At 33.6% G+C, this 13,604-nt stretch overlaps 3 protein-coding genes across 13 annotated transcripts in view; 2 read left to right on the plus strand and 1 right to left on the minus strand.

Annotated features, from left to right (window-relative positions):
• lats1 (large tumor suppressor kinase 1) overlaps window positions 1–13,604 on the minus strand; it is a 777,671-nt gene that overhangs the window by 213,904 nt on the left and 550,163 nt on the right. The window lies entirely within an intron of this gene.
• The window catches only part of nt5e (5'-nucleotidase, ecto (CD73)), a 190,374-nt gene that overhangs the window by 50,472 nt on the left and 126,298 nt on the right, over window positions 1–13,604 (plus strand). The gene's annotated exons all lie outside the window — the stretch shown is intronic.
• The window catches only part of myo6a (myosin VIa), a 61,209-nt gene continuing 49,432 nt past the window's right edge, over window positions 1,828–13,604 (plus strand). For all 11 annotated transcript variants that reach the window (XR_015517574.1, XR_015517575.1, XR_015517576.1 and 8 more), the window contains 1 exon segment: window positions 1,828–1,930. The gene's annotated coding sequence lies outside the window, so the exon portion shown is untranslated.

Below are 13,604 nucleotides of genomic sequence, written 5' to 3' on the forward strand. Positions count from 1 at the left end.
GCCGACAAATCTGCAGCAACTGAGTGATGCTATCATGACAATATGGAGCAAAATCTCTGAGGAATATTTCCAGTAGCTTGATGAATCTCTGCCATGAAGGATCAAGGCAGTTCTGAAGGCAAAAGGGGGTCCAGCACGGTACTAAGTGGCCGGTGAGTGTTTTTTTTTTTACCCAGTTCAATCTGATTATGTATCTTTTGTACGGCTACTAATTGTTTCTTTGTTTGAAGTTTATTTTATTTATTCGAGTGCCTTTTATTCATTCTTGTAAAATGGGAATATATAGGCCTTCTTTAAAATGATTTCTTACTAAGGGAAAGTGGTGCAAAGCTTCAACTATTAAAAAAAGAAAATAAAAAAATGAGGCTCTTTGCAATTTCTAAGTATAAATTATTACATGATTTACATTCAGATGTGTTTACTTATAAACAATAATGCACATTTGTGTTTTGTATCAGTGTATATATGTTTAAATATGGAAGATGAGACTTGCAAAAGGAATAAATAAATGAGTAAATAAATCCATTAATTCCTGCATAAATAAAATAATGAATAAATATGCAAGTGAATAAATGTATAGAAAAAATCCACAAATTTCTGCATAAATACATATCTGAATAATTTCTGCGGTAGGTAGTGCTGTCGCCTCACAGCATGAAGGTCGCTGGTTCTAGCCTCGGCTGGGTCATTTGGCGTTTCTGTGTGGAGTTTGCATGTTCTCCCTGCGTTTGTGTGGGTTTCCCCCACAGTCCAAAGACATGCGGTACAGGTGAATTGGGTAGGCTAAATTGTCCATAGTGTATGAGTGTGAATAAGTGTGTGTGGATGTTTCCCAGAGATGGGTTGCGGCTGGAAGGGCATCCGCTGCGTAAAAGGTGCTGGATAAGTTGGTGGTTCATTCCGCTGTGGCGACCCCGCATTAATAAAGAGACTAAGCCGAAAAGAAATTAATCAATAATTTCCTTATTTCCCCAACATTCGTGTAATTTATGTAATTATTTACCTGCCCGCACTATCAATTATTGATATTTATCTATGCTCAAATTTGTGATTTTTTGTTATACATTTATTTATTTGTTATATTATTATGCCGTAATTTATGGATTAATTTTCTTATTTAATTATATATATATATATATATATATATATATATATATATATATATATATATATATAATTATATATATATATATATATATATATATATATATATATATATATATATAATTAAATAATTATATATATATATATATATATATATATATATATATATATATATATATATATATATATATATATATATATATATATATCAAGTACATCAGATTCTCTCACACACACACACACATAGTGATTGCGATTTTCTTACCCAATTCGATGTGATTGTGTATCTTTTGTATGCTTTGAACGAAGAACTATTCTTTTTATTTTATTAATAAGAGTGCCCTGCGATGTTGGTTATATATAGCCAGTTCTGTGCTGTACAATTTGCAATAAAAAAATAAATAAATAAACTTTACCGCCGTCTCTAACCTCAAAATACGTGTGTTTTCAATTGGAAAACGCCAGAGGACGCTGCTTTCCATCCATTCATTCATCAACAAATCTGGCGTTGTCGATAACCATACCTGCTTTTACCATGACAGACGTATTAATTAGAGCTATCAAATCAAAATAAACCGTGTGTGTGTGTCGTAAATCACCAATATATCCATAATTCACCCAGAACGCGCAGAGGAGCAGGAGGAGGAGGCAGGCCTTTTACAGGGGCGCGCGTGACGCCACAACGGAGCGTGGACTTCATCCCGGGATTTCGGGCTGATCAACATCCGGGACAGCGGCTCTGAGCTCGCGTGAATGCCTTCAGTTCACTTCACCGACCGACCGACCGACTCACCGACGGACCGACTGCACGGCCAGAGCAACGGAGGTGAGTTTCATCCCTTCCCCACCCGCGCTTTTGCTTTTACCTGGAGTGTGAATGGCGAAATGCAGCGTAACGTTACTCGGATAACGCGTATAAGTTAGTCATGGCAACTGAACAAAAATATTGTCATCATTGGCGAGGAAAAGCCAGGAAATGATGTGCTGATGTTGTGTACTGCGCTCCTCCGAATCAGAGATGCGTTTATACCTGTCCTCGGATCAGCTGATGGTCATAACAGCTTCGCTGGATGTAAATATGTGTGTTATTCGTCCATTCATTAGGCCTTTTTACCTCAGAATTACATCAAATGCTTCCTGCTCACTCGTATACCTCATTTACCTTGCAAATACTGATGCTGCTGTGCTTGTGTAAGGGATTCAAATCATCAGGCAAACTTTCTCGCCCAGGCTCTTGTGTTTGTGTGTAGTGTGTAGTGTGTTGAGTCTTGTTGGCCTGAAGGATCATAAAGGCTTCACTGAGGTTATTTAGTAGGTTGTCTTTACAGTAAGTTGCTCCTGCGGTGTCACAAGAAGTTGTAAATGCCCTTTGCTCCTTCAGGAAACTTGTCCTATATAAGATTGAGGTGAGGTTGGGTTTATATTGGCACATTCTGAGTTTATTCTTAATAATGTAATCTGGGAAAAGCGTTGCTTGCTAATTTGGGAAGTCATTTTAGCAGCCTTTAACTGTCAAAGATTGTTCACAGTCAGTTAAATAGTGCTAATGTTGTTTTAAAGTCATATTTACATGCAAATTCAGACCGAATATTCAAAGTAGTGTGTTAAAAAAACATATAGGGAGCACGTCACGAGATATCAATGTTCAAAAATTAGCAAATGTGCGAATATGAAGCCAACTTTACCTCAGTAGTTAGATCTGGCAGTCACACATTCATTCATCATCTGGCAAGTCATTCATTCATTTTTTTTTTCGGCGTAGTCCCTTTATTAATTAGGGGTCGCGACAGCGGAATGAATCGCAGAATGTTTTACGCAGCGGATGCCCTTCCAACTGCAACCCAACACTGGGAAACACCCATACACTCTTGCATACACTACGGCCAATTTAGCTTATTCGGTTCACCTGTACTGCAAGTCTTTGGACTGTGGGGGATACCGGAGCACCTGGAGGAAACCCACGCCAACACGGCGAGATAACAAAGTCAATACAACAAATATTTTTATGTTGATTTAAAGCTCTTATGAAGCTAAAATAAAGTTTTTAGGATGTTAGCATCAGTGTTGTTAGTTTTTAAGATATCTATAAGTTAGTGTGCTCTAAAGCAGTGGTTCTCAAAGTAGGTGTCGGGACCCCCCGAGGTGTCACATCATACTTCAGTTTCTTATCAAATCTTCTGACCAATCAAATGCTTTCTAGTGTCTAACAGGCCCCGCCCTCTTTAGGGCGCTTCTCATTTAAAGAAAGCTGTGATTAAACAAAACACTTGGCTACTCTCTAAGCCCCGCCCTCTCTTCATGTTTTGGTCCAGATTATGTCAAACATCGAATAAAAGTGCACATTTCAAAGCACGTCATGGGACATTTGAGTTATTTTAATAAGATAATCAGCTTTCAGCTAACTTTATTAAGCTGTACAGAGTTTAGCTTAATTTTTTAAGTCAGTCTGATTGATGTAAGTTGAGATGACTAGACACGTTAAGTTGATTCAACTAAAATTGAAGCCAGCAAAAGTCTTTTCTCAGTGTACTGCCTGATGATTTGGGAACGGCTGGTTTGTTGTTATGCTCTGTCTGTCCATTATAATGAAGGAAATATGAGAAGGACACACACACAGAGACATTATTTGTGTGTATATATATATGTGTGTGTGTGTGACCTCAATGACACACCTACAGGTGTGGCTGGGCTGTGGCTCACTTCAGCTGAATTTTACAGACGTTTCTGTCATATGCTCCATAAAGCAGTCCACATGTAATTACTTTCACTGCTGAGGTGTGTCATGCAAGTTCTACATAACTCAATGGCTAATGCTTTTTTCCTTCTTGATGATCTTAGATTGATCATCTTTATGGGATGGTTTTGTCAAATGTTATGCACCCCCTCACGGCAACATGAGGAGAACATGCAAGCTCCACACAGAAACGCCAAAAGACCCAGCTGAGATTCGAACCAGCGACCTTCTTGCTATTTGGCCACAGTGCTTACCACTGCGCCACCGTGCCACTATAACCAGTTACACACTTTCCAAAATTAAACTGCAAATCTAATCACTATCACCAAGTCTGTCAAGAAGATCACCCAATGCTGATGTCTGCTACCGGGACAGAGCTTGATTGGGACAGAGCCATGTTCCAGGATGTGTTTGTGAGAAACTTCATTAAACTCTGGCAGCAACTTGTTAGGATATTTGTTTTATGTTCATATGTTCGGCGATTTTAACCTGTTCAATTGGCGAAGCACTGGCGCACACTGTAGAATTAGCTGGACCGTAATGACAGCAGTGTTTGTGTTGGTCTCGTCAGACTATTGTGTGTCTGATGATCAGACCGGTTGCATGTCTGACCTTTCTGCTGGCAAACAGGTTGTATCACTTCAGACTCTTGAGAACTCTTTATTCCTTCTTGTCGTCTGTATTAGAATTGAAATCATCGCAGACTCACTGAAAAATACACGCTTCAGTTTTAAATAGTTTGTAACGCCACAAAAACGTAATCAACATATGTTTGACTGAAGTTTAAAGTGAAATGAATCTATTAAATTTACAAACGTGTGTTCGTAGTGCACTTTTCTCTAAACCACCAAAATGCCTTTATTGCAACAGAAACCAAACAGTTAAACATATTCTTGTGGAATGCCCCATTTTTAATGTTATCAGAAAACAATATCTATCTGGAGAGACTTTAAAGGAAATATTTTTAAACGTGAATCCATCTAAAGTTGTAGAATTTTTATCAAAAGGAAATCTTAAAAAACTGTTTTAGATTTTTATCTCGTATATTATCATTATTATTATTATTTATATATTTTACCGTGTACATTATTTATTGCTGTTGATGACTTTTAATTGTTAGAATATTTTTACTTGATCTATTTTCTTTTTGCCATGACATGGCCATAGAAGCTGAAATGGCAATAAAATTAAATCTCTCTCTCTCTGCACTTTTCTCTTACGTTTGCATTTGAAAACACTATTGGTTGGGTTTAGGGAAGGGTTTGGATTATGGCTGCACAATGTATCGTTTCAGCATCAATATCGCAATGTGATTATTTGCAATAGTCACATGATCGCAAGTATACGCAATGTTGATTCTGGATTATAATTATCATTTCACATGTTTTTTTTTAGGCCTGTGACTGCGTGAGGGTTTGAAAAGCATTCAGGCCTAAGAAACTGTACCAATAATAACTTTCCAAAGTAAGAAACGATTCATTTAATTGAATTGTTTATAAAACGAAGACTACGCAGTATTATTTTACATTGGATTATTCAATTACTGAACACCTGAATACAGTTCGAAATACAGTTCGAAAACAATTAAACGCTGTTCATTTAATTTGTATCTTTTTCATTATTGAATTTATCTATGCTTGTCGATTTGTTTCTGATATTTTATGAATATGCACTTCCCTACAGAATCATCCAAATCAATCTACAATTATCAATTCTTTCCGAATAGAGATATTGACGTCATCTAGTGAAATTGTCTTCCTATCAAATATATATATATATATATATATATATAGCTGAATAAAGAAATATCGCAATGTTTTTCCATTTTTCCAATATCATGCAGACCTAGTTTGGATTAGCTCCAATAGATTATCTTGGATTACAGCGCCCTCTAGTGGATTTGTCGTCTTAAACGTGCAACAAAACGCAGCAGAAACAACGTATTTTACATTTCACAAACATGTAGCCTAAAGCATGTATTTCTAATGAGTCTGGGCTGGATAAAATCATTAACCGTTCCCACTTTGAGAATTGCTTGTGTGTCATGCATGTGTCTTATGATGTAGAAACGTCTGGCACTGATTAACTCCTTTTACCAGCACTGTCACACCACAGTCAGGTCTTTTACATTAGTGCGAGAGTTTGACCTGTGATCGCGCTGAACAGTCAATCTTTAAGCCACCTGCAAAATCGGAGCTCTTCCGCTCAGGCTAAACTAATACTAAAAACACTAAAAGTGTCTGAACACAGCCTTCACATGTATGACACATTATAGTTTTGATAATAAATACATATATTAATAAATAAATCTATTTCTTTACCGTTCCATGCAGAATATGTAATATAAAGTTACATAACAGTTTTAAATAAATCAGTAACAAATGTGATAATAACTTATTAATACACTCAACAACTTTACTTGTACACCATTTGTTGGAAATAATAATATTAATCTAGTTAGTATTTTATACTATTATTATGAAAAATATACAAAAGGATTTTCTTGATTAATAAAAGTATAGTAAATATGTTCTGTACAACATAAATATAGTTGAATACATTAATAACATGACATACAATTCTATAATACATTTAATATATTGTATTATAATATCATATTATGAATAGAATTAAAATAAATAAATGACCACACTCCCCTGTAATTTAATTAATGATAATGATTGTGTATGACTGTGAATATGTAATTTGTATTTATTATTTGTAAATTAATGTGTTTGTTTATTTATTTATTATTATTATTATGTTTTTTATTTGTTTGTTTGTTTATAAAAATGTAATATGTTTTTAATTTAGTTTTTATTTAATTATTATTAATTTAATCTATTACGTTTTTAATTTATTATTTTCCGAATGAATGGATTTATTTAAAGTCATAAAAATTTCATGTTTTCGTTCAAAGGATAAGATTTTATTTATTTATTTTTTATTGTTATGTTTTTAATTTAGTTTTTTTAATTTTATTTATTTATTTATCTCTTTGTTGTTTGCTTATTTATTTTACTTTATTTAAATTTTAATTTGAATATTTAAAAAATATATTAATTCATTTATTAATTTAATAACATGACCTTTTCATGTAATCATTTACAGAATAAGATTTTATTGATTTATTTTTTTGTTTTTAATTTATTTTTTAATTTTATTTATTAATTTTAATCTTTATTTAAATGTAATTTAATTTTATTTTAATTAATTAATTAATTAATTGAAATTTAAAAGTATTAAATTGAAACAAAAAATTTAATTAAAATTATTTTTTAATAAACATTATCTTTTGATGTCCTTATTCAAAGGATTAAATTTATTTATTTTTTTATTTAGTTAATTTATTTATCTGGTGTTGTTGTTGTCATGATCTCATGCGCTCTGACAGTGAGCTCTCAGTCCTCTGCCAGCTCCTTTTCAACAATCCACATTTGTGTGTTGTGGAGGAAGAGAGTGTGGGCCCGCAGTGGAATAACTCAAACTCAGACACAACAACCAAACTTTCTGCTGCTGAAATGTGGCTTCACAGCAGCTTTTACCTCTTGCTTTCCTGCTTTCTCATTTCTCGAGGCCTTTTGGTGCGTTTCAGCCTTTTATAGCAGCGTCTTCAATCTGGGTCAGCTTCTGTTAGCGCTGTCAGAACATCACAGCCAGGCTAGAGACATGAATGCATGAGGTATGATTCAAGATGTACGGCTTTCTCTGAGGAATATGTTATTTAACGTGTATATAAGCACAATTGATGGCAAATTGATTAGCTTTCCTCTAAAATCTTCATTCTTTTATTTTTATATTTTCCAAATTCTGTTTAATGGAGATTGTTTTCAACACATTTCTAATCATAATAGTGTAAATAACTCCTCTCTAATAACTGATTTATTTAATCTTTGTCATGATGACAGCACATAATATTAGACTAGATATTCTTCAAGACACTAGTGTTCAGCTTAAAGTGACATGTAAAGGCTTCACTAGGGTAATTAGGGTAAAGTTAGGGTAATTAGGCAAGTCATTGTATAACAGTGGTTTGTTCTGGAGACAATCCAACACTAATATTGCTGAAGGGTCGAATAATATTGAGCCTAATATGGCTTTAAAACAATTAAAAACTGCTTTTATTCTAGCCAAGCTCATATAAATAAGCCTCTTTTTTTCCTGTATACTTCATCTGTTAAACATCACTTGGCAAATATTTGCAAAATAATCCAAATTTCCAATACAAAAATAATCAAATCGCTCCTAATTTTCTGTATAACATGGTTAAGATTGCATTTATAGTATTTATTATTGCTTAATAAACCAGTATTATTCTTTTTAGAGCAAACATTACAAGACAATTTTGATTTATTTATAATTATTTTCCATTACTTCAGTACTTTCTTATCTAAATACATTTCGCTGGGGTTGACCATGAGTTGATGCATGCTAGTTCATTCATTCATTCATTCATTCATTCATTCATTCATTCATTCATTCATTCATTCATTCATTCGTTCATTCATTTATTCATTCGTTCATTCATTTTGTTCATTCATTTATTCATTTTGTTCATTCATTTTCATTCATTTATTCATTCATTCATTTATTCATTCATTTATTCATTCATACATTCAGTCATTTGTTCATTCATTCATTCATTCATTTATTCATTTATTCATTCATACATTCATTTATTCATTCATTTATTCATTCGTTCATTCATTTATTCATTCATTCATTTATTCATTCATACATTCATTTAATTATTTATTCATTCATTTATTCATTCATTCATTTATTCATTCATTCATTTGTTCATTCATTTCTTCATTTATTTATTCATTCATTCATTCATTCATTCATTCATTTTCCTTCAGCTTACTCTCTTGTTTTTAATCTAAGTTAGTCGAATCCTCTTTAATTTACCTATTCCCTGTAGAATTTGTCTTTAAAACAACCTATGATAGGTTGCCAGATTTTTTTTTCCAGCTGGGTCAGTTGGTGTCTCTGTGTGGAGTTTGCATGTTCTCCTCGTGTTGCCGTGGGTTTTCTCCGGGTGCTCCAGTTTCCCCCACAGTCCAAACGCATGTGCTATAGGGGAACTGATAAGCTAAATTAGCTGTAGTGTATTAGTGTGTGTGTGGATGAGTGTGTATGGGTGTTTCCTAGTACTGGGTTGCAGCTGGAAAGGCATCCTCTGTGTAAAACATATGCTGGAATAGTTGGCGCTTCATTCTGCTGTGGTGACCCCTGATGAATAAAGGGACTGAGCTGAAGGAAAATGAATGAATGAAGGTTGCCAGATTTGGTATTATTTGTCTTCTTTCTTTTTTTAGGGAGAATCTGGTTTTCTCCTGTTCCAAATGTCTCATTTCGTCCCTCATTAGGTGGATAAACGCAGGAACAGCTTTCTGCTTCCAGATTAATAATATTAGCCTTCGTGCTGGTAGACTGACAAATACATGACCATTCCTGAAATCGGCATGTCTGTTCCTGTCTGTCACCACCACAGTACTGCTCGTCACAGTGTTGTTGATACAGACCAAAGCATTCGACTGATAAATCAGGAGAGCACGCTGCTGTGTGATCCGCCTCTACAGCGTATCACAGTGAAGAGCGTATTCAAACCATGAGCCAACGCAAACAAGATCCAAACACTTTCATCCAAGCTCATGTTCCACTTCCTGTCCTACATCAGCGCCTCCCCGATCCATTCTTATTGACTTACATAAACACAGCAGCTTGCAGATAGAGCACTTCCACCCCTTCCTTCATTCGGTTTCCAGTCCAGAAGATCATCAAGGCTTGTGATGCGTGCAGGAAATTTAGTCTTTACATTTCAGTGTCATAAATAAGCTGTGATCGCCGCTGCAGTGTTGCCAAATGTTGCTGACTAATTCCAGCCCAAAAACTATCCAAAATGCCTATCCAAAACCAGAACCGGCCAATCTGGCAACACTGGCTGCTGCAGTTTATCAGCATCACTCATCGCTGATTATCTGTGAAGTAAAATATTAAACTGTGTATGGAAAGCATCATCAGTGCACCGTGATGCAGATATCGAATTGAACCGAGTTGATGGCATGATGATCGTAACCGAACCGTGAGACTAGTGTAGGTCCACACCTCTAATGCTTATGCTTAAATGGGCATTATTATATACACATAAAACTACATCTTCTCAGCATATGGACAACATTTACCAAACTCTTCCACTCCTTTAATTAGCTCCAGTTTTTGAGTGTCAAAGCAGACATTAACATTCAGTCAGAGGAGACCACAGACTAGCATGCAAATATATCACCAGCCTGTGTGTGCATCAGGAAGTAAAGCTGAAGTTCCTCTCTGACGTGTTCCTGCTGGTTCAGAATCACCTTTCTTTCTTTTTGGGAGAGAATCATTTAATTCATCATGCATGTTAGACTTTGCGGACCCGTTGCATTCACAGCAGCTATATTATGTTGATGTATTTGCAGTTCAACATGCTTTAGATGCAGTGCTTATTATGCAAATCGGTTGCTGACAAATGATCATCCCTCTAACAGATGTTTTCCTAATTTTAAGTTAACTTGTTTTCTGTACAATTTTTAATGCACATTTTTTAAATGTATGCTCATCTTGACGTGTGATAATGCGATAATCCAAAATGTGCATCAACATAGGTGGATGTAAATTCTGATGCTCATGTGTGTGAATGAGAGGAAAGCTCTGTATCCATGTCCAAACATTAGCCAAAGGCCAGCAGAAGCTGTCATAGCAGCAGAGGGAGGGATTAATGCTCAGTGTCCTGCACCTCACGCAATCGTCTGTAATCTCATTGTATGGGGTTGCATTCAGGTTTATTTACCTTGGAATTACTGGAAAAGCCAAACAGCTTTAGAGCTGATAGAAACTAATGAGAGGAGCAACTCAAGAGCGTCTCATTCACACAGACGTCACTCGTTTGTCATCTTCACAGGCTCCACAATTAATCCAATTATTTAATGATGCAACTAATTTATCATTCTCAGGTCAGATTCATGATAAATGCATTATTGTGTGTAGTGAATGCGTTCCCAAACACACTACCACAACCACGTTGCTATAGATTGACATTTATTGACTTTACTAATGAAACGATTAGTCAAAGTTAATGATTACAGATTTAAATGATGCATTTTTCTGAAATGAAAAGCAGGGGAGAATGTCAAAAAATGTAATTATTCTTGCTTTTGCTGAGTAGTGTCACCTTGAATAATGTGACTGAATGAATCATTTTCAGTCATTCAACACAGAAGCTACAGCTGATGAGTTGTAGATGTCACACAGGTATTGTTGACAAAATAGAATAGATTATTAGTTTGTTGATGACAAAATAGATTGTGTCACGGTATGTCATAATCATATTTCTGTTTTCTTTTGCGCTTTTTCTGCTTTTTCTTTTCTTCTTTTTCTTTTACTTTTATTTCTTTTTCCTTTTTATTTTGTTCGTTTTTCTTTTTTTTCTTCTCTTACTTTTTCTTTTGTTCGTTTTTCTTTTTCGACTGTTAATTCTTTTTTTCTTTTTCTTTTTCCTTTTGTTCTTTTTTTCCTCTCTTCTTTTTCTTCTTTTCCTTTTGTTCTATTTTTCCTCTCTTCTTTTTCTTCTTTTCCTTTTGTTCTTTTTTTCCTCTCTTCTTTTTCTTCTTTTTTCTTTTCCTTCCTCCTGCTGATTCCTTTTGTTCTTTTTCTTTTTTCCATTTGTTTTTTTCTTTCATTTTTTTCACTTTTCTTTTGTTTTCCTTTTTCTTTTAGTTTTCTTCTGCTTTTTACTCTTATCATCATCTTCTTCTTCTTCTTGTTATTTGTCCTCTTCTTCTTCTTCTTCTTCTTCTTCTTCTTCTTCTTCTTCTTCTTCTTCTTCTTATTATTATTATTATATAAGTGATAAGTCACAGTCATGTGACCTTGGATCACCTGGAGATATAAAGAGTGTCACATTAGTGTTATTTATTTTTAATAAATTTAATATTAATAAGTTTTAGCTTTGGCTTTACTGACTTTGCGTTTATTTTGTTTTTGTGTGTATTTTTATTATGATTATTTATTTGCTATTTATTATTATTTATTTATTTATTATTATTATTATTATTTATTTGCTATTTATTATTATTATTATTTATTTGCTATTTATTATTATTATTATTATTTATTTGCTATTTATTATTATTATTTATTTATTTGTTTATTATTATTATTATCATTATTTATTATTATTAATATTTATTTGCTCTTTATTATTATTATTATTATTATTTATTTGCTATTTATTATTATTTATTTATTTATTATTATTATTTATTTGCTATTTATTATTATTGTTATTATTATTATTATTATTATTATTTATTTGCTATTTATTATTATTATTATTATTATTATTTATTTGCTATTTATTATTATTATTATTGTTTATTTATTTATTATTGTTTATTTGCTATTTATTATTATTATTATTATTTATCATTATTATTATTATTTATTTGCTATTTATTATTATTATTATTATTATTTATTTGCTATTTATTATTATTATTATTATTATTATTATTATTATGTATTATTATTATTATTATTATTTATTTGCTATTTATTATCATTATTATTATTATTATTTATTGCATCCTGGTCTATGGAAAAGTAAAGTGATCTCTGTGGCTGAGTTTGTTTTGTTTGAGTTTGGTTTCGTAGCTGTTGTAGACAGACTTCGCTGCACATTTTGTGTTATAATTTTGTGTCATTTCTGGTATTCAGTGTGGGTTTGTCAAAGAGTTGTGACTGAAAATAAACACAGTGAACCCACACAAGTAGAAACACCCACATGTGTGGAATGACACTGAAATACTCTTCCATTCGCAGTCGTCTTGTCTAGCTAGCTGTTTATTCATGTACAGTAAGATTCAGTACTGTGATGCTTTTATTTGCTTGTTTTGTGGGTAAATCTGTTGTTTCAAAATACTTTAAATCATTTCTTACATGTCGCTTTGGCTGTTTGTGTATAAACTAGTGCTGTCAAAAGATTAATCATGATTAATCACATTCAAAATTTTTGTTCAAAGATTTTGCTTGTATTTGCATAAGTTACGTATGTGTTTATATTTATTTTACTGGTTTGAGCCTTGCTTGGGTCAGTTGGCGTTTCTGTGTGGAGTTTGCATGTTCTCCCTGCATTCGCGTGGGTTTGCTCCGGTTTCCCCCACAGTCCAAACACATGCGCTATAGGGGAACTGGGTAGGCTAAATTGTCCATGGTGTATGAGTGTGTAAATGAGTGTGTATGGGTGTTTCCCGGTACTGGGTTGCAGCTGGAAGGGCATCCACTGTGTAAAATATGTGCTGGATAAGTTGGCGGTTCATTCCACTGTGGCAACCCCTGATTAATAAAGGGACTAAGCCGAAAAGAAATGAATGAATCGTTGCATCACCCTAAAGAAGATATTTTGAAGAATGCTGAAATCCTGTAACCATTGACTTCTATAGTATTTAATTTTCCTTCTATGGATGTCAATGATCGCCAGTTTTCTGCTTTCTTCGAAAGATGTGCCAGAAGAAGGAAACTTGTAAATCTTTGAAACCATTTAAGGCACAGTAAATAGTGAGGAAATGAACATTTTTGGCTGAACTATCTCTTTAAATTTAGTTGAACTTGTGTGCTAGCGCTAGATTCCTCCTTGTCTTTATCTCTGACACTCTTATATGTAATTGACCCATAAATGGAAATGATTACAACGCAACACGAGACCAGGGCAGAAATGAGGGATTCA

Source organism: Danio rerio, chromosome 20, assembly GCF_052040795.2.
Source record: "Danio rerio strain M-AB ecotype USA chromosome 20, GRCz13ab, whole genome shotgun sequence".
NCBI classification, from domain to species: domain Eukaryota; kingdom Metazoa; phylum Chordata; class Actinopteri; order Cypriniformes; family Danionidae; genus Danio; species Danio rerio.